The 19936-nt window shown below is 37.7% G+C and overlaps 1 long non-coding RNA gene across 1 annotated transcript; it reads right to left on the minus strand.

The window, feature by feature from the left end:
- Nucleotides 1–1567: 1567 nt before the first annotated feature.
- On the minus strand, nucleotides 1568–19628 carry LOC310635408. Its single transcript, XR_014491401.1, has 3 exons — nucleotides 19508–19628; nucleotides 19032–19130; nucleotides 1568–1693 (listed from the first exon to the last, which is right to left on the minus strand). It is a non-coding gene; the product is annotated as an uncharacterized lncRNA (long non-coding RNA).
- Nucleotides 19629–19936: the final 308 nt, after the last annotated feature.

The following is a 19936-nucleotide window of genomic DNA, read 5'->3' on the forward strand; positions in this document are numbered from 1 at the left end:
TGAATTCCTTTCTGAAAGCCGCATCACATACATCTTGCTTGAGGAGCATTTTTGTCAAGACGGACAAGTTGTGGAAATTTATGATCTCTCATATTTCTGCCTAGTAGCTTATCAAGCCAGCTTCTTCAGGCTTAGCAGAATGTTTTCCCAGAGAGAATTTGCAATTGACATTCTCTCAAGAGGTAGCAATTAGATCACTGGAATTAATAAAACATGTTCAAAGTTGAATCATTTTAAACCTAATTCAATATAACAAAACAAAGTACATAATAGTGGATTAATTAAGCTAGGAATTACTACCATGTAGCCAGGCCTCTCTGCCGTGGCTCCCTTCCTTTGAAATATCAATCCTTCAGAAATTAGATTGGCACCCAGTTTGACACTCTTTTGTGAGGCCCTGAAGACATGGTTTTGCCAGCTGCTCATTTGGTTGTGTGTTGTCACCAGGGTTATTTTTCCCCCCTGTACTGTGTTTTTATTGCTTGTAAACTGCCTAGAGTCACTTTGAGCAAGTAGGCAGCTATAAAAATTTAATAAATAATAAACAAACAAATGAGGACCAAATGAATGAGTCAAACAGAAGCTGATAAAGTAGCAGTTAAATGCATTTGATGAGTTCCATAAAAAGCAAATAAGAGAGTTAAGGGGGAAAAAATGTATAAAGTGGTTTATGTCCATAGCAGAAGAAAGAATGGCATGGATGAATAAAAAGTATGGGTGAAGTACAAGAAGTAGTTTTAACATACATTAAATCTAGCTTTCCTTCCTTCCTTCCTTCCTTCCTTCCTTCCTTCCTTCCTTCCTTCCTTCCTTCCTTCCTTCCTTCCCATATTCTAATTGTTTTAACATACAATCTTTTAGACAATCAATGACCTAATAGATTTTTCAATTTTAATTTCCACTTACATTTAGATTTAACATTTCATATTTATCATTCCCAAGATTTTTAGTATACTCCCAATTCATCTATCACCATTCCTCACAAAATCTAATATTCAAAATACACATCCCGTTTACTTAACTTCTCACCCTCTATTTCAACAAGTTAAAGATACAGTATGATATCCTTCCTTTTTGCTAATTTTCAGTTGTTGTTTTTTAAAGTAGTAATAAAAATTTCTTTTTATTTCAATATTTAATGCTTCCTCTCTTCCTCTTTATATCTGCTATCTCTTGCTTAAAGTAATAATTTTTGTTTTTAACATTCCATATAGACCTATTTATTACTTTCAACAATACATTTTTAGCTTATCTACATTATTCACCTTTACATGGATCACACAAATCAATATTCAAATTAACTATTAGTATTTATACTGCTAAATTTTAATGACCAAAAGTTTTTCTTTATCTCAATTCATAGCAATGTCGTGTTCCACATACACATCTTATCTATTTAAGTACATTCTGTTTCAGATTTTTTTTTTAATTCCATTTATATCCCGCCCTTCTCCGAAGACTCAGGGCAGCTTACAAGCTTAGCCCTTTCAATAAGATGGTCGAAACTCCATTCTTCTTGAGTCTTATTGTAGCTTTTTTCCTTTGCCAAATCATCTTCCATGTCCTTGTTTTTAGGTCATCGAACCAATTTCCTTGTAATAACATCTATATTAATTGATATTGGCAAAACCATTGAGAGGACTTGTAGGTCTAGTGGGTCATCTCTTTATTCTTCCATATTGATGTAGTTGTTCTGAATTAATAATAATAATAATAATAATAATAATAATAATAATAATAATAATAATAATAATTATAATTATTATTATTATTATTATTATTATTATTATTATTATTATTATTATTATTATTATTATTATTATTATTTGGAAGGGACCTTGGAGGTCATCTAGTCCAACCCCCTGCTAGGCAGGAAACCCTATACCATTTCAGGCAAATGGCTATCCAGTCTCTTCTTAAAAACTTCCAGTGTTGGAGCATTCACCACCTCTGGAGCCAGGTTGTTCCACTGGTTAATTGTTCTAACTGTCAGGAAGTTTCTCCTTAGTTCTAGGTTGCTTCTCTCCTTGACTAGTTTCCATCCATTGCTTCTTGTCCTGCTTTCAGGTGCTTTGGAGAATAGCTTGACTCCCTCTTCTTTGTGGCAGCCCCTGAGATATTGGAACACGGCTATCATGTCACCCCTCACCCTTCTCTTCGTTAAACTACACATACCCAATTCCAGCAACCGTTCCCTATATGTTTTAGCGTCCAGTCCCCCAATCATCTTTGTTGCCCTTCTCTGTACCCTTTCTAGAGTCTCAACATCTTTTTTTACATCGTGGTAACCAAAACTGGATGCAGTATTCTAGGTGTGGCCTTACCAAAGCATTGTAAAGTGGTATTAGTACTTCACATGATCTTGATTCTATCCCTCTGTTAATGCAGGCTAGCACTGTGTTGGCTTTTTTTGGCAGCTGCAGCACACTGCTGGCTCATATTGAAGTGATTGTCTACTAGCACTCTGAGATCCCTCTCACAGTTACTACTATTGAGCAAGGTACCACCTATACTATACCTGTGCATTTGATTTTTCCTGCCTAAATGTAGAACCTTACTTTTTTCACCATTGAATTTTATTTTGTTAGATAGTGTCCAGTGTTCAAGTCTGGCCAGGTCCTCCTGTATCTGCTTTCTCCCTGTTGCTTGTCACCTTCTTGCCACTTTCCCTTCTAATGGACCAATCATTTCCTTCACTTTTTTCTTGTTTTTATATGTTGAAAGAAGCTTTTTTTGTTATTTTTGACTTTGGTCACAAGCCTTAGTTCATTTTGAGCCCTAGCTTCTCTGACTTCATCTTTGTACGTACATTCTTTGTAGGTACATACCTACCTTTGTAGGTATATTCTGCCTTAGTTATGTGCCCCTCTTTCCACTTTCTATACTTGTCCTTTTAATCTTTCAATTTATCAGAGTTCTTTATGCAGCCATGCTGGTTTCTTTTGAGAGCTGTTATTTTTCTTCTTTGTTGGTATTGTGCTAGACTGGGCCTTTATTATCTCACTTTTCAAAATTTCCCAAGCATCCTGAGTTGTTTTCCCCTTTAGGATTCTCATCCATGGAATTCTTCCCAAGCCCTCTCTAAGTTTATTGAAATTAGCTCTTTTAAAGTCCAAGACTCTAGTTTGGCTGTGTTGTATTGCTTGTGCCTCCAGAATGTAGAATTCCAATATTGCATGATCACTTACCCCCAAGGTTCCTGTGGCTTTGACACTTTCTATCATTTCATCTCTGTTAGTGAGAATCAAATCCAATATGGCTAATCCCCTAGTTTCCTTCTCTACTTTTTGGGAGAGAAAGTTGTCTGCTAGGTTTGTCAGGAATCTGTTTGATCTTCCACTTAGTGCAGAGTTTGTCTCCCAGTTGATAAAGACCCCCATTACTCTTGTGATGTGCTTCCTACATACCTTAGTTAGCTGACTAGCAAAATTGTTTGTCTTCTCATCCAACTGTTCTTTTTCTAGATCCTCTAGTTCCTTCTGAGTTGTATAAGAAACCTTTTCCTTTTTCCAGGTTGTCAATGTCTTTTCAGCAATCAGGTATACAGCATGGGCTGAAATATATATTTGTATTTTAGAAGTTGAGAACCAGTTTGGATAGTGGTTAAGTTATCAGACTACAAACCAGGATACCATGAGTCTGAAATGGCATAGGGTTTCCTGCCTGAGCAAGGTCCCTTCTAACTTAACAACGACAACAACATCAACCATTTTCATCATCCCTTTAACTCAATGCCAGCTGGATGACTTTGGGCCAGTCACTCTCTCAGCCCTGGGCAGAAAGCAATAAAAAAACTACTTCCGAAAAACCTTGCCCCAAAATCTGCAGGGGTCTCTGAGAATTGGACACTACTGAATGGCAGAAAAGAAAGTTAGGGATATCAAATCTGGACTTCAAAATTCTGGATGAACACAATATGGCAGCAAAGAGCTACAAATAAAGTCTAATCTCACATATAATTGCATTGGAACTGAAACATTTTGAATGCAAAGTATTTGCTACGCAACTGAGCTATGGTGTCTCCCTTAAGGTTTTAAAACATAAAAATAATTCAGCCAGACCAGTTCATGTTAATGCAGCATTTTGTTTCTTTCAGCTTCCAGCCAGATTGCTTACAAGCAGGAGATCCAAGACACCCTTGCACCTTCTGTTGATCCTATGAAATTGGTATTTGGAGGCATGCTATTTAACACTGAGTCTTTAAGATCAGCATCACTTATCCAATCCTCCTTTAAAACTACTCAGCTTAGGGACCAGCACCATATCTTGTAGTAATGAATGTCATATGTTAAATAAATGATGTATGAAAACAAATCAGCTAATCCCCATTCATTTTGGCTACCTCCTGCTGCAATTTTGCAAGGTCTTTTTTCTAATGTGATGACCAGAACAGTATATAAGATAGGTCCTACATTTCCTAGAAGAAGCTATTTTATCTATCCCACTAACAGAGGGATAGAATTAAGATCACATGAAATGTTAATACCACTTTATGATGCTTTGGTAAGGCCACACTTGGAATACTGCATCCAGTTTTGGTCACCACGATGTAAAAAAGATATGGAATCTCTAGAAAGAGTACAGAGAAGAGCAACAAAGTTGATTAGGGGACTGGAGGCTAAAACATATGAGGAACAGTTGCTGGAATTAGCATGTCTAGTTTAAGAAAGAGAAAGACGAGAGGTGACATAATAGCAGTGTTCAAAATATCTCAGGGGTTGCCACCAAGAAGAGAGAGTCAAGCTATTCTCCAAAGTACCTGAAGCCAAGACAAGAAGCAATGGATGGAAACTATGAAGGAGAGAAGCCACTTAGAACTAAGAAGAAATTTTCCTGACAGATCGAACAATTAACCAGTGGAACAACACCTCTAGAAGTTGTGAATGCTCCAACGCAAGAAGAGATTGGACAACCATTTGTCTGAAATGGTATAAGGTTTCCTGCCTGAGCAGACGGTTAGGCTGGAAGACCTCCAAGGTGCCTTCCAACTCTGCTATTCTATATTCTTTAACTTTATAGTGTGCTGAATGCCACTGAAAAACCATGCTGGTCCCTTACACACAGGCGTGCACACACATGCACACAAAGATAGAGACAGAGACAGACATACAGAGAGACACACAGACATAGACACATACACAGCATGGGGAGACCTGTGTTATAGAACAACTTCCCAAAGGAGTTGGTTTCCATGTTATTGGCTTTTCATATGCTTTTAAAACCTGAAATGTTTTAGATATCATAGAGAATGTATTGTTTTTGGTTTTATGTTGCCATTCTTACATGTATTATGGAAATTGCATTTCATTATTGTTTGCTACATGGCTATTGTTATCCATGATTTCATTAGTATAAAGCTAAGAAATAAAGAAATGTTATTTTCTTTTCAAGCTTCCTCCCACCCCCAATTCTTGAGTTTTTAGATGCTTGCTTCATTATTATCAAATGCTATATATACCTCTGATGGAATCCATAGTAATAACCCATGCATCATCATGGCAATGGCACAAATTATATAATTCACTTTCTTCTGTGATCCTTCTGTGAATATTCATGGTTGACTTTGACTGGAAATTTTCCATTTTGTACATATATTAAATGTAATAGCATTGCAGTCATTGTTTCCTGTTGGTTTCCCAAACCTTGTATTGTATACCATATCATGATCATTTTTAGAGTTAAGCTGAGGGTTCCTTAAAAATTAAAAAGGTTAAGGAAATGTAATAACTTAACTTTGTCACTTTATCAAAAAGATAAACTTTCTACTCTGCAAAATGCTGGGATATGTGCATAGCTGTTTTCCATGGTATTTTGTTTGGAGAAAAAAAAATGTTTATTTATTAAATGTATTAGGTTGCTCAACATGGCAACTTTAGGCAGGTACAATTTTAAAATATTACTTTATACTGCTATATTAATATTAAAATATTAAAAACAATGTTAAATATGCAAACAAAATGCTGTATTAAAAATAGAGAAAAAAAACAGCAACAGGCCTCCAGAAACACATTCATACACAGTCCAAAAAGAAGAAGCCCACAACAATCCTAGTCCAAGGTTTGGGAGAACAGCAGGTTTTAATAGCTCTTTTAAACAAGGTTAAAATTGGGGCCAAACACATGTCTAGGGAAATGTTGTTCCAGAGGACAAGCACTGTGACAGAGTAGATAGACTTCCCAGGTCCCACCAGATGACACTGCTTAATGGATGAGACCTGGAATATGTCAACTCTGCCTGATCCTGGAGGATGGGTAAAAACTATGGAAGACAGATGGTTTCTTGCATAATCAGGCCCGGTGCCATGAAAAATGGGCTCTGAATCTTGTAAAATAAATTACTGTGTTTAATAAGCTACTGCACTTGGAGATGAAGGGAAAGTCAGAATGATGTAAGGAAAAAGGAATTTAACTTTCACTGTGTACCGGTCCATAAAAAAAGAAAATATGTTAAAGCTCTTATTTCTCTATGCTACTGTCTCAGGGGCTGCAGATTAAAATTTGGGCCCAGAGGGGCTTTAGTTAAATGAATATTTTGCAATAAGATGAGCTTTGCAATTTGTGAATATGTTTGCAGCACATTAACTATAGCATTTATGAAAGTTGTTCTGGCTTTTTTACTTCTTATTTTTAAAAGTTCTTTTCAGTTAGGGTACACTGTCATCTCTTCAGAGTTATGGTGCACTGCATTCTTGTCCAAGGCTTGAAGGTTGGCATGGAAACTTACTTCTTTATTGATTATCAAGTGGTTGGGTACAATTCTTCCTGCACAAAACACTACTAGGTTCAGTTCAGAGGCATTAAAACATGTGGGCATTTAAAACATAACACCTGAGAAGCTTGCTCTGAATGTAGATGTATTATTTCTTTTCAATACGCATGTGCCATTTAATCTATTTAGGAACATTGTGCCTATAGGAATAGCCTAGCTCAAACTGATGAGAGAGATAGAGAAAATGAGAGATGTGAGCCAGCAGAAGACAAAAGACAATTTATAGAAGATAATTCCATAAAATGCATTTAATTTCAGGTAAACCATGTTAAGACCAAATGGCTATGGTTCGTGGAGCCTTGGGATCTGGGAGCTTAACATTGTTAGTTCAGGTAGACCCCGTGTGCAACTTGCAGTTTCTCCTACTCTCACAACTCCTGCTGGAAGAGCAAGTGGCAGTTTGTCCCTAGGAGAGCCTTTGTGCCTCTTTGTGTTGTGCCCAGTAGTGCCCTTTCTTGAATTGTGAGGCCCTGCATTCAGTCACTCATACCCTGGTCATCTCACTTTTGAACTATTACTATGCATTTTACATGGGCTACCCTTGAAGATTATTTGGAAGCCTGGCTTGGAAAACTGGCTTGGAAAACTGGCACAGAACACAGCTGCATAGACAGTTCTAGAGGCCCCTTTGGTGGCCCATGTAACCCCACTGATATATGAGCTGCACGGATTGCTTCTGGGTCCAATTCCAGGTGTTGGTTATTATCTTTAAAGCCCTTCATACCAGAACCAGTGTACCTGAGGGAAGCCTCTCACTCCAATGGGATTGGCCTGACCAACTCACTTCAACAGAAAAGGCATGCTGCAGAGCCTGTCAGTCAAGGAATGTCAGTTGACAGGGTCCAAAAGAAGACCCTTTTCTGCTGTGGCCCCCATTCTCTGGAACATCATGCTGCTGGAGGTGAGAACCAGCCCCACCCTCTTGGCCTTTCAAAAGAGCCACAGAACTTGGCTTGGGACCCCAAAGCAGCATTCCACATTGGAGGTGGCTAGTGGAGTAAGGAAAAAAAATCCCATTTCCATTCCGCTCATATACTGGTTTCTAGATTTATCCAACCCCTGTTAACTTTAATGTTTTTAACATTTTAAGGTTTCTATACTCCTGTTTTTATTCTGTTGAAAGCTGCCCAGAGTTACTTTGATAGTGAGATAGGCAACATACAAATCTAATAAATAAATCTGTTCAGAGGATCACATTTTGTTTAACACCCTTGAATCTCTGGTGTCAAATGATTTTAATCTAGGGCCTGAAATATTTTGCAGATGCCATATGTGCTACCAAACTTTCTCACATTATTTCACCCAGGAAATAATATCAGCTAAATTTCAACGTTTAGCTCAGCAACCAGCTGTGGGATATTTAAAAGATGAAAACAAACCAAACCAGAATAACAGAGTAACAGCATTGGAAGAGTTGAAACCAAAACAAGCCTGTAACCATGTAAAATTTTGGAAGTACTATAATGCAAATATATTTCCCTACTTTTGCTGTCTAGCTGAAATTCTCAAAGAAGTATAACAGGCCACCTAAATTTCAATTCTTTGTGCCCATGCCTGGCTTTTAATTCTACAGTCTATTTAATTTCTAATGCAATTTTGCCTTACATATATTTAAAAGGCAGCTCCATGTGTATCTGCATGTACATATGTATATTTTATTGTTGTTACTCAAGAATCTCCAACTAAATACTATACTTATTGGTTTGGTCTCAGAGAGCTATGGATGATATTTTCACAAAGCACTTGATGTCAGCCTTTCAGTCTTCTATTTTGTGTTTTTTAAATGCTTCCTGAGCTGGAGAGGCAAGGAAAAATGGATGTGTTGAGTCTGCAATGTAGATGTGTACGGAGGTTCTCAGTCATCCATGTCATGGTTGTCCCAAAGGTGCTTTTTCAAAAGGCAACTGGACTTTCCTTCCTTTTCCTTGAATATGTTTTGCTTCTTATCCAAGAAGCTTCATCAGTTCTGAGCTGAAGATTACCGATTACTGATCTATATCTCACTTGTATTAATAAGTGCAGAAGTGTAAACAGTCATTTTTATATTCACAGCAACTGTTTGATATAATTCACTTCTGTCTCTGAGGTAAAGAATTGCCTTCAACTAGATGGGTGGGATACAAGTTTGGAAAATAAATTAGGATGAGCTCCATTTTAGTCCTGTTGATGGTACTTTGCCAGACATAAATCTTTGCTTATTTGTCACATTTGACTTGCCTTTGCCTCCAGCTGCTCAGATAAGTGAGCATAAACTTGTTTTTTACCTTCACAAAAATCCCTAGGCTACCTTTGAATCTCTCAGGAAAAGTTTTCCCCTTCTTTAAATCATAACTGAGGCCATATACTTCAAAAACATCACTTCTACCTTTGTATCATGATCCTTAATCACCAGGTCAATCAATGTTCTACCTATTTCTTCCTATACGTAAATAGGTATTTCTATAATGCATTGTCTTTTTTGGTTTGCATACTCAACAATTTGATCATCTATTCTGCTAAAGTCTTTAGTAAGGATAGGAATGACCTCATCTAGCTATGTTTCTAATTGTTCAGGTATTATCTAGCCAGGATGCAGATGGACAATAAATCTCTAGAGTGAAAACCCTCGTTATCTGACAGATCAATGCCATGCTTGTGTCATGAGATATAACTCAAACACAGAAAGAAGGAAAAATGTCTATGGATAGGTTTCTCAAGAGTAAATGCAGCTGTTGTATAAAATATTTGAAAGAAGTCAGCTGCAGACTTTTCTGCTGCACGGACATTTTTCATAAAGCTTTCTTCATCTCCTGAAAAAGCTAAGCGTTCCCTTTTTCCCTCCTAAATCCCATCCATTCCTTCTCTCTGGGTGGCTCTTAAAAAGCATGGCATGCAGATGTTTAAGATTACAAAGTCAGCAGAGCAGCTTTTAACCTGATAGAATACCGCAGGGAAAACCAGAAGCTGGAAAGCTACCTCTTTGAGATGACTCAACCCTTGGAACTGGGATAAGAAATATTTCAATCAGCCAATAAGGATAGAATTAAAATAGCTCCTGTGCATGTGTGAACATATGAACATCAATCAAAGAAGTAAAGTACATCTTCCAAAGAGGTTTAAAATGGAAGGGTGGGTGGAGAGGATCTATACTTGAGTATAAATAACATTGCTTATGATTTCTGCAAAAATTCCCCTCTTACAGTTCTTTGAATTTTAAGAGCATATGGATAATAAAAAAAAAATCTAAGGGGCAGTAAATTCAGCAACACAGAATATTTTGAAGAAATGTACACTACTTTCAGTAGTTTATTTCAAGCAGTCCATTTGAAAAAACCCAGCATGTTGCATATGACTGCAGCTTTGCTTGGCAGTACATCTAAAGCCTTTAAAACAGTGAGGAAAGGGTAGTGAGTGAAAGGTGCCAGTGTTCCTGTTTAATAAAAAAAGAAGAAAAAATAATAGGAGGAAGTGTGTGGTAGGAAAGAGAGAATTTCAGGAGAAAGGAAATGGAAATCCCATGCCAATTTCTTAATCCTGGCAGTGCCATTGCATCGTGTTGACCTAGAAATATAGAGTTCCAGATCCAATCTATCATCCAGTCATGAACTTCACTGGACATTTTGAGGAGCTGGCATTGTTTTAACTTGCCCTATAGCAGAGACTTACAAGAGCTGAATGAAAAGCAGAGATCTTTTGATATCTACCTTCAGATGTTGCTTCAATGTTCAACCTTTAGCACAGCCAGTGGGGGGATTCAAATATGTGAACAATCGGTTCTCTGTCTGGATGCCGCTTCTGGAAGGCCATTCTGGGCTTCGGCAACAAAAAAATTAGCTACTGGTTCTGCCAAACTGGTGCGAACTGGTTGAATCCCACCACTGAGCACAGCTAACAGTGAAGGATGGTGGGAACAGTAGTTCAGTATTATCTGTAGAACCCCAAGTTCCTCTTTAATGCTTGAAGATATATTAGAGATATATTTTATTACATAGCTGTTGAATCAGCTTGCTATTTATAAGTTGAATTTAAACAACCCAAAATACAAGTAATTAAAATATGAAAAATTATTGTACTCACAAATTAAGGTTGGGTGTCTTTTTCTGTGTGCGTAGCTAGTTTGCCATCTTTACATAGGGATTAACCTTATTTATTTAATTATTTGTTTAGTTATTTCCCACTGTTTATGTGCTGAAAAATTGGAAACATCATTGTGCTAGTGAAAGATAATAAAAAATCTCCGTGAAACAACATATCAAATCTTATGAGGGTTAAAAATATGCAAATATAGGAAAGGAGAATAGGCAATTATTTGCATTGGTTACTCTCTGTCAGCGTAAAAGTGCCTTGTGAGCTCTGTGGACTTGCCCGTGTCTTGGGTTGCTGAGAAGGCATATAACTCTGATTTGCTCAAGTGCTTTGATCTCAGCTGAGATGCATGAATGGAGGCGTACCGGTCTGGCAGGCAGGTTTTCAAGTCCTTTCTTTGAACCTCTTGGGCTCATGTTTATTGTATGGATCTTTGCTAAATACAGGGAGATGCTAATTCGATGCATGCTGCAAAATAAGAAATGAGTTAAAATGGAAGGCTGAACTCCACCGAGGCTTTCAACACAATTCTTTCTGTACTTGGAAGCCATCCTAGGAAGTTACTGTACCATACAGTTCTGCAGTGAAGAGTTCTCTTACAAAATGTCAGTGTTGTTTAGTAAAACTCCTGCACACATGCAAAAATGCAGATACACAAAAAGGGTATGTTAAAAGGTCTTGTTCACCCATCTTTCTTCCACCCGTCAAAGAAAAAAACTCATTTGCAAGTTGAGTCAGCTCGGTATGCAATATCTTATGTTTATTTGGAGGTACAGTAGGAGGTGGGGAGGGTTAAAGGATTGAAAAAGCCATAATTGCTTAACTAAAATATATCACAATTCAGTCAATTATTGTTGGTTGTTAAACAACAGAAAACAACTCAAGTATACTCTTCCAATTATTTTGCATTTATTACCTGTGCTTGACAGTAGTGCACTTATACAGAAAGCCACTTTCATTTTCTTTCTCAGTGAATGCTTGGGAAATCTTTTACCTTGTTACCATTCATGGAATGACAAGAGTTCAAGACACAGCTCATACTTTGCATGCAAAAGATCCCAGGTTCAGCTCCAAGCATCTTCTGGAGAATACGTTCCTCTCAGAACACTGAAGACTTTATGCAAATTGATCATAGTAACCTAATGGACAGGGACTCTGCTCTGGTATAAACCGGTTTCCCAGGAAACCTATATTTTTTTAAAGGAATGGATATGTAATAGATCAAGACAACTTAGAATGGGAAAATCAAAGCACGCTCCTTGGATTTTTTTGTTTTGTTTTGTTTTTAATTCATACCCAGAGATATTCTGGTAGTTATTGAAGCAATGTCTTGAAACATTGTCAGCAGTAGTCCAGAGATACAGGTAAAGTCCTCGACTTATAGCCACAATTGAGTCCATACTTTCTGTTGCTAAGCGAGTTTTGCCCAATTTTACAAGCTTTCTTGCCAAACCTGTTAAGTGAAACACTGCAGTTGTTAAGTTAGTAACATGATTATTGAGTGAATCTAGTTTCTCCATTGACTTTGCTTGTCAGAGATTCACAAAAGGTAATCACATGAGCCCGGGACACTGCAACCATTTGCGATGTTCCCTTGATCGACTCCCCAGATACCTTCTCAGAGGTCAGCTCAGCGGAGGATGAGCCCATTCCTGGCATGTCAGGAACTGAGTTGATTGAGGGCTCTGAATGGCCATCCAGAAGAGATTTGGAGGAGGCTTCAACTGGGGAAACTTATAGTGTTAGAAGGGCAGCAAAGATGGTTGACTCCAGCATCAAAGGGTGCGGTGACAAGAGGCAGCTGCTTCAATATCCAGGAGGTTTCACAAGGAGTCTCAGCCCCCTGAGAAATCCATGAAAGTGGGCGGGCTCCTCCAAGTCTCTTCCAAATGGCCATTCAGAGCCATCAATCAACTCAGTTCCTGAAAATGTCAGCAATGGGCTCATCCTGCCCTGAGCTGACCTCTGAGGAGGTATCTGGGGAGTTGACTATTATAACTATGGGTTGTTAAGCATCTGAATTTTGATCCCATGACCACAGGGATGCTGCAAACTATTTTCAACTTCAAATGGTCACTAAACAAACTGTTGTAAGTTGAGGACTACCTGTAGTAGGACAATTCCATCATTACTTTTTAGTCCTGGGAAGCAGCAAGGGAAGTGATTAAGGAAATCTTTATTCAACATGCCTACTGGTTGCATGTCTACTTCAGTCCATATTTAATATTTACCTAGATATGAATATTTCATATATTTGCTTATTCTGTTTCTTTCAGTAATGCACAAACTTATGTGTATTAATTATCATGTTTATTTAAGCTTTTCATTATCTCCTTTAAACAGAGACAATTTTATACCTTCATGTCTGAATTTCAGGATGACACAAGGCCAAAAGGTGAACCCCCGCTAAGGCCTAGGAAAACCTAAGATGTCACACTATACTTTTTGGGGGGCACTTTTACTGTATTCAAAATCATTAGATGTATGATTTTTTATATATTTTGAGAAAGTGGCAAAAGATTACATTCTGGTGTTCCAATTTCTCAGAAGGAGAAAGCTGCCATGATAGTTCATTTTTGTTGATGTTGATTGCAATTAGGATGATATAGATATTTTTTTGAAGACAGCGATAACTCTATCAGGTTGGATGCTAATTGCCTTGATTGCTGATCAGATGTTGAGCATCTCCAGGCATTGCACAGTATTCTGTGACCAAGTATGACCACATATTTAATAACTAAATACTCCTTTACATCTAGAGTCATAACTGATAGGAGATATGCAAGGATTAAAATCAGGTACTTTAAATCTGTTAAATGTGGTACAGAAATCTTGGAAGTTCAGGGTTTTGTGTGTGTTTTTTTTTCAAATTTGTGATACTTTCACATAAACCAGTTGAGTTTTGGGTTCTGCTCTGATTGTTTAAAGCATGTTCCTCTTGATTTCCTCATACAGCAGGGGTGTCAAATTGCTGGCCCGTGGGCTGGATGCATCATGCAGAAGCTGTACGCACACACACCCCAGCTCCAGCAAGGGCAAAAAGTCACGATACATCACGACACGTCACATGATGTGGCAACTTTGACACCCCTGCCATACGGAAACCACAATACTTTAAATTCTCCCTCTTTTTCCCCCCTCTCTCCCAATACATGTTGCAAAGTAGGAAAATTGGAACGAAGGTACAAAGCTTCAGTGAATATGTGAATGTTATTTTGCATCTATGAAGCTTAACCATAAAAATTTCCCTAACCCCAAATTTCCTTTTTTGAAATGTAGGAATAAAGAAGCAACCTGCTCCCTCTGAATTAATACTTAAGGCATTAAAGCAATGATGATATCAAGAGGAAGAGGGGGCAGGGGAAGGTCAAAGAATAGAACCTGGGAAGATGGGATAAGGGCTTGTATACAAAGACCTGAGAAAGTAAAGGAGAAATGTGGGAACTAATGAATAAACTTATTTCAAGAAAGGAGGAGGAGAAAAAGGAGGAGGAAGGAAGAATGAAGAATTTATTGCTCCCATCTGCACTTCTGATGTCTTCTCTAGCCAGTACTTCATTGTTATTTGGTGCCTCAAGGCTTTTACAGAATTTAACCAGCACTATAAATGCTCACATTTAGACAGTACCTAGAGCTGAGAATAACCCTAGCTATGGAAAACATTCCTAGCCATGCACTATAAACATCACTGGGAAGATAAGACATATTGTAAGGCATGGGTGTCATACTCTCCACGTCATGTGACGTGTTGTGATGTATCACAACTTTTTTTGCATTGCCAGAGCTGGGGTGGGCACGGCCTCTGCATGATGCAACTAGCCTGTGACACCCCTGCTATAAGGTGAATAACAGGCACATCCAGGAGAATAATTCATTGCAAAATTATTGCAGAGTCTTCAGCAACCATTCTTATTAATTGTTCATCCATGCAGTCTTCGGCAACCTAGAGGATGGATAGCATAGAATACACCGGAAATGCTACACCTAACACTGTGCAAGAAATAGATGCTGAAAGTAAATCATCCTTGCTGTTTTTTAATTACTTCACTCAACATTAAACCAGGATGGGGCAATTTTTCTTCAAGTCAGCAGTTGAATTGTTTTAAAATTATTTCAAGACCCCCAGGGAGAATGGAGATAATATGATGAGGACATTGAAGGTAGCTAATTCAAAACCTTTTGCCTCTTTTTGAAAAGGGGGGTAGTGGTTTGGAGGAAGGTCATCACAATAGACGTGTTAGATGAGAACCTGAAAAGCCAGCAATTTGCTTCTAAATTTTGGTGACATTTTTGGAGGAATCAATGAGCTGCAGTACTGGAGCCATGTAGACCTATGGGAAATCCAATCTGAATTAGAGTGATTTTTGTAGTGTTAGTGATGATGTCCTCTATCACCTCTGCCAAGTTGCAGCAGCCAAAGAAAAATGAACAATTTATCCACCATGCCCCAATTGCCAGCTGTTTGTCTAACAACTGGATTGCATAGCTATCATTATTATGATTACCTCTGTATTTTTCCATACTTTTAGGAGCATCTTTTTAAGCATCTACTGGTACAGAATTGAATGGGGAAGCCTTTCTATGCAATAAGCAGGATGCTTCCCTTATCACTCTTTTGCATTTTCAACTGAACTGTTTCTAATTCATTGTTAACTTAAATTCTTCAATTCAGAATATAAGGTGCTATAGTATGTCAGGTGTTGGGGTCAAATTTAAATGAATGGAGTAAAAATAAGTGCTGGTTTTGCAATTCCCACTAGTAATCAGATCAGCATTTTGTGCCTTGGCTCTAGGACCTTCAGTTAATGAAGTGACTCTTAGCCTCCCTTGGCTTCATTGCTTAATGCAGACAGTGGAAGAGAGCTTATGCTCAACCAAATTAAAAGCAGAAGCATGCATGCATGTGCATTAACACACATACCTTTTTTCTCTCCCTTTCCCTCTCCTTCTCTCTCTCTCATACACAAATACACAACCCTCCTCCCTGTTCTGTAATGTTGTACTTGGTGGGAATAAAAATCTGTCACAAACCCCTCAGGCAATCAATTTATGCCCTGAAGCATGATATTTGATTAACCATGTTATTATCTCAGCTTGTGCAGCTACAAATGTTTTACGCAGCCATAAAATTGTCCAGCATTTGAAATGCACATTTAAAAACAAAAATCCTGGAGTGTTTGGCTCTCTGACCTCATGAGACTCCAAAGCCATATCTATAGTCAATCAAACTGTTATTTGTAAGGTACATTTTTCATAAGTTACGTTAAACTGGAAAAAATGTGGAAATGAAAGGTGTTTGTTGCTATTTTATAGTGTATACTCAATGTTGTCTTATTTTCAAATGATATCAAGCACATGCTGATATTCCAGACTGAAAATTTCAATAATTTAGTCAGCAATCAGTTAAACAAAGGTTTGGTTAACAAACTGTTACTTTCAAAATAACATGATTTATACAAATGCTACTTCACTTCTCCATTATAGATCTGCAATGTTATTTAAAGATCACAGGAGTTGACAGATGCTATTCATGGTTTTAATTCTACTTAGGCTCAACATAAATCTGGTAAGCACTTCTCTTGGGTAGGTTTTTGAGGCTTTCAAGGACCACTTCACATACAAATTATGAGTACTTGGAGCTTGAGACTTGCAGCTCTAAGTGTCCCTGACTGCTGCGTAGTGGGACAGAAAAAGAAAAAAAAACATTATCAGCCTCATGCACCCATCTAGATGAACCCACCCACTGGTAAATTAGAGCATTTTAAGTATGGAATGGAATTATGAAATGAAAGATTACTGATTGCTACAACCCAACAAAGTGACTCCATATTAATTTTGCTAGTTCTTTAACAGTGGAGTAATCAAACCATGCTGTAACTTTCCCTAGAGACTACCAGTGAAGAATAGCAAAAGTCTGGCATATGTCACTGTCCCAGTAAATATTATATATATCCCAGTAGGTATTTTTCATGTGTAATATTCCTAACATACATTTTAATGTAATTTTCCTTAAAGTACAGATTTTAAGTGGAATTCTGCCCCAATATACTAATTTAAATAAAACCCTCTCCCCAAAGGGCTACATTTTATGTAACTTCCTTGGTTTTTCTAGCTGACAGTGAAAAATGAAAGTGGACTTAATAACATTATATGTGCTGCAACCGAGTCTGTTTGGGTGGCTGATGGATATTTTTATGTAAAAGAAATTGGAGATGGATTATTGGTTATTCAATTTGCATCCACTTATTTGTGGATATCATCAGATATTTCTTTGAACTTGTCCAGCTTCTCAACCAATTTTTCAAAGGCAGAATGTTGCCCTTAGCAGTGATAACAGTTGTGCTACTGAAAAATCCAGTGGAAAAAAGTTCCATTATAACATTTTTTTTCCCTGGGCTTTAATGGAATAGATTATTCTACAATGGAAAGATGACTGTGCAGTTCAAAACACATGTTGCTCTGGGCTACCTCATAAACAAATAAGCACAAAATCCATCTAATCTCATAATGACTTTTTTCAAGTAACTTTTCTTCCTTGAAATTATTATTTTTTAATTAAATTGAAAGTCATAGGAAAATACAAGAAAATTTCTCTACCTGTCACTACTTCACTGTGATCTAAGCAGAACCTTTGAGATAAATGTTATCTTATTTTAAGTAAGTGTGAGAAACAGTGTGAGCTGCATTGGTTACCGGTTGCCTTCCGGGTGAGATTTAAGGTGCTGGTTCTTACCTATAAAGCCCTACATGGCTTAGGCACGGGATACCTGCAGGACCATCTGCTGCCAGGAGCAACTTCCCATCGCCCTGTGCGCTCACACAGAGAGGGCCTCCTCAGGGTGCCGTTGGCCAGACAATGTCGGCTGGCAACCCCCAGGGGGAGCGCCTTCTCTGTGAGGGCACCTGCCCTGTGGAATCAGCTTCCCCTGGAGCTCCGGATGCCCAGACCTCCGGTCCTTTCGTCGTGACCTTAAGACATTTCTTTTCCAACAGGCCAACCTGGACTGATGATAAGGGGTTTTTAATATGGTTTTAAGGTTTTATTGGTTGTAGTTGGGGCTATAGATATAGTTTAATTTTTAATATTTGTATTTTTACTTGTATTTTACTGTTGTTAGCCGCCCTGAGTCCTTCGGGAGATAGGGCAGTATATAAGTCCCATTAAATAAATAAATAAATAAATAAATAAATAAATAAATAAATAAATAAATAAATATCTGAATTATGTATTACCACTACAGTTTTACTCAGGTTTACTCAGTCTGCATCTCTTTGGAGACTGAGAGGAATATGAACATTGTAGCTTGGTGAGGGATTATTGTTTATTCATTTTCCATCCACTTATTTGAGGATAGCTTCAGATATTTCTTTGAATTTGTCCAGCTTCTCAACCAATTTTGTAGTAAAACAATGTTCTAATTCCACTCAGTCTGCAAAGAGATGCAGTATGTTTCTTATTTCAGATGGTTTAGCCTTGACGTAGAAAATATAAGCAAGAAGGATGCAACCTTCATTGTCCATATCAGAGCATTTTCAACTAGCCATGCTGAACATTAAAGGGAAGTGGGTAAGATACCTAAAAATATTACATAGCACATTGTTAGCCATAGAGTGCTGGACCAGGTAGATATTTTCTCTCATTTCTGAAGGCAGTTAGTTTTTGATTGGAAGACCTGCAATTCATCAGTTCGATTGATTGATTGATTGATTGATTGATTGATTGATTTCATTTGATTTGATTTTATTATCTGCCCATCTCAGCACAAGACTCTGAGTGGGATACATCATAAGACATAAAAACAATTAAAACTACTAAAACTGTATAAAATAAATATATATGGCATCAAGTAAAGTTGTTACTATGGATGTTCATGCAACTAGGTAACAGGGCCTTTAACACACTTGGGGCCCCAGTCCTGGAGCACAACTAAGTCTTCATGGCCTTGTTGTTGTTAGTTGCGAAGTCGTGTCCGACCCATCGCGACCCTATGGACAATGTTCCTCCAGGCCTTCCTGTCCTCTACCATCTTCTGGAGTCCATCTAAGCTCACGCCTACTGCTTCATGGCCTTACAAAAGGCCAACTGGGACAGGGCCATCCTAATCTCTAAAGGGAACATATTCCAGAGCTATGGCAATAAAGGCACATCTTCCTGCCAGCCAACATTCCTTAGCTGATGGAGCTCAGAACATCCTTACCTGCGTGACTGAATTGGATGGGTAGAGACACCTGGGACAATAAACTGGCTCCAAGCCATGAAGAGATTTAAATGTAATAACCAGCACCTTGAATTGCATCTGGGGAAGAAAAAAAACAGTGCAGCTTGCAAAACAGTGGTGTGACATGTGTAGAATACCTGATAACATTTACTACCCATGCAGCTGCATTCTGCACCAGTTGAAGCTTCCTGCAATAGTCCAGATGAGAGAGCATGGGACATGAGTGACTGTGAACAAAGCCTCCCTGTTTGATTGTTGAGCATGGGGTTGTACTGTGGATGCGAAGCCACAATTAAAATGCCAGCCATGTTTACCATATGATTTTAGATCATTTCTTTTAAAGAAACAAAAATTACTACTTTTAGAGCAAAACTGCACTTTATAATTACTCTATAAGGCAAAATACTTATTACAATGATAAGGGATTGTTAGCAAGCTTTATAAGGGAAAGTTACCATTTCCTTCAGATGTTGTTTAAATACATGTAGTTCCATCATTTTTTTTTTCAGATTTCAGGGAATTACGAAAATGAACAAATGTTACAGACACTATAATAATGCTGAATTTGAGAAAAACACGGGCAGTTCACTGTACTAAAATAACTGTTTTCTTTCTTCCTGAATGTCCTGGAAATTAAAAGAACAATATTACATTTTAGAGTTATAGTGATTGGCACACATTTACTGATGCCAGTTGTAATAAATTTTGTATTCACAGAAGATTTCTTTAATAATTTTCTCATTTTCATAAACAATATATTGTGGTTACTATTAATTATGAAAAAATGCATAATTCATAATCAAATGAGAAAGTATTGGATCTAGTGGAAAACCAATAATAGAAAAAGTGGGCTGCTGCTGGTAATACCACCAAAATTACAGAAA

Source organism: Vipera ursinii (assembly GCF_947247035.1).
Source record: "Vipera ursinii genome assembly, chromosome: 2".
NCBI lineage: Eukaryota > Metazoa > Chordata > Lepidosauria > Squamata > Viperidae > Vipera > Vipera ursinii.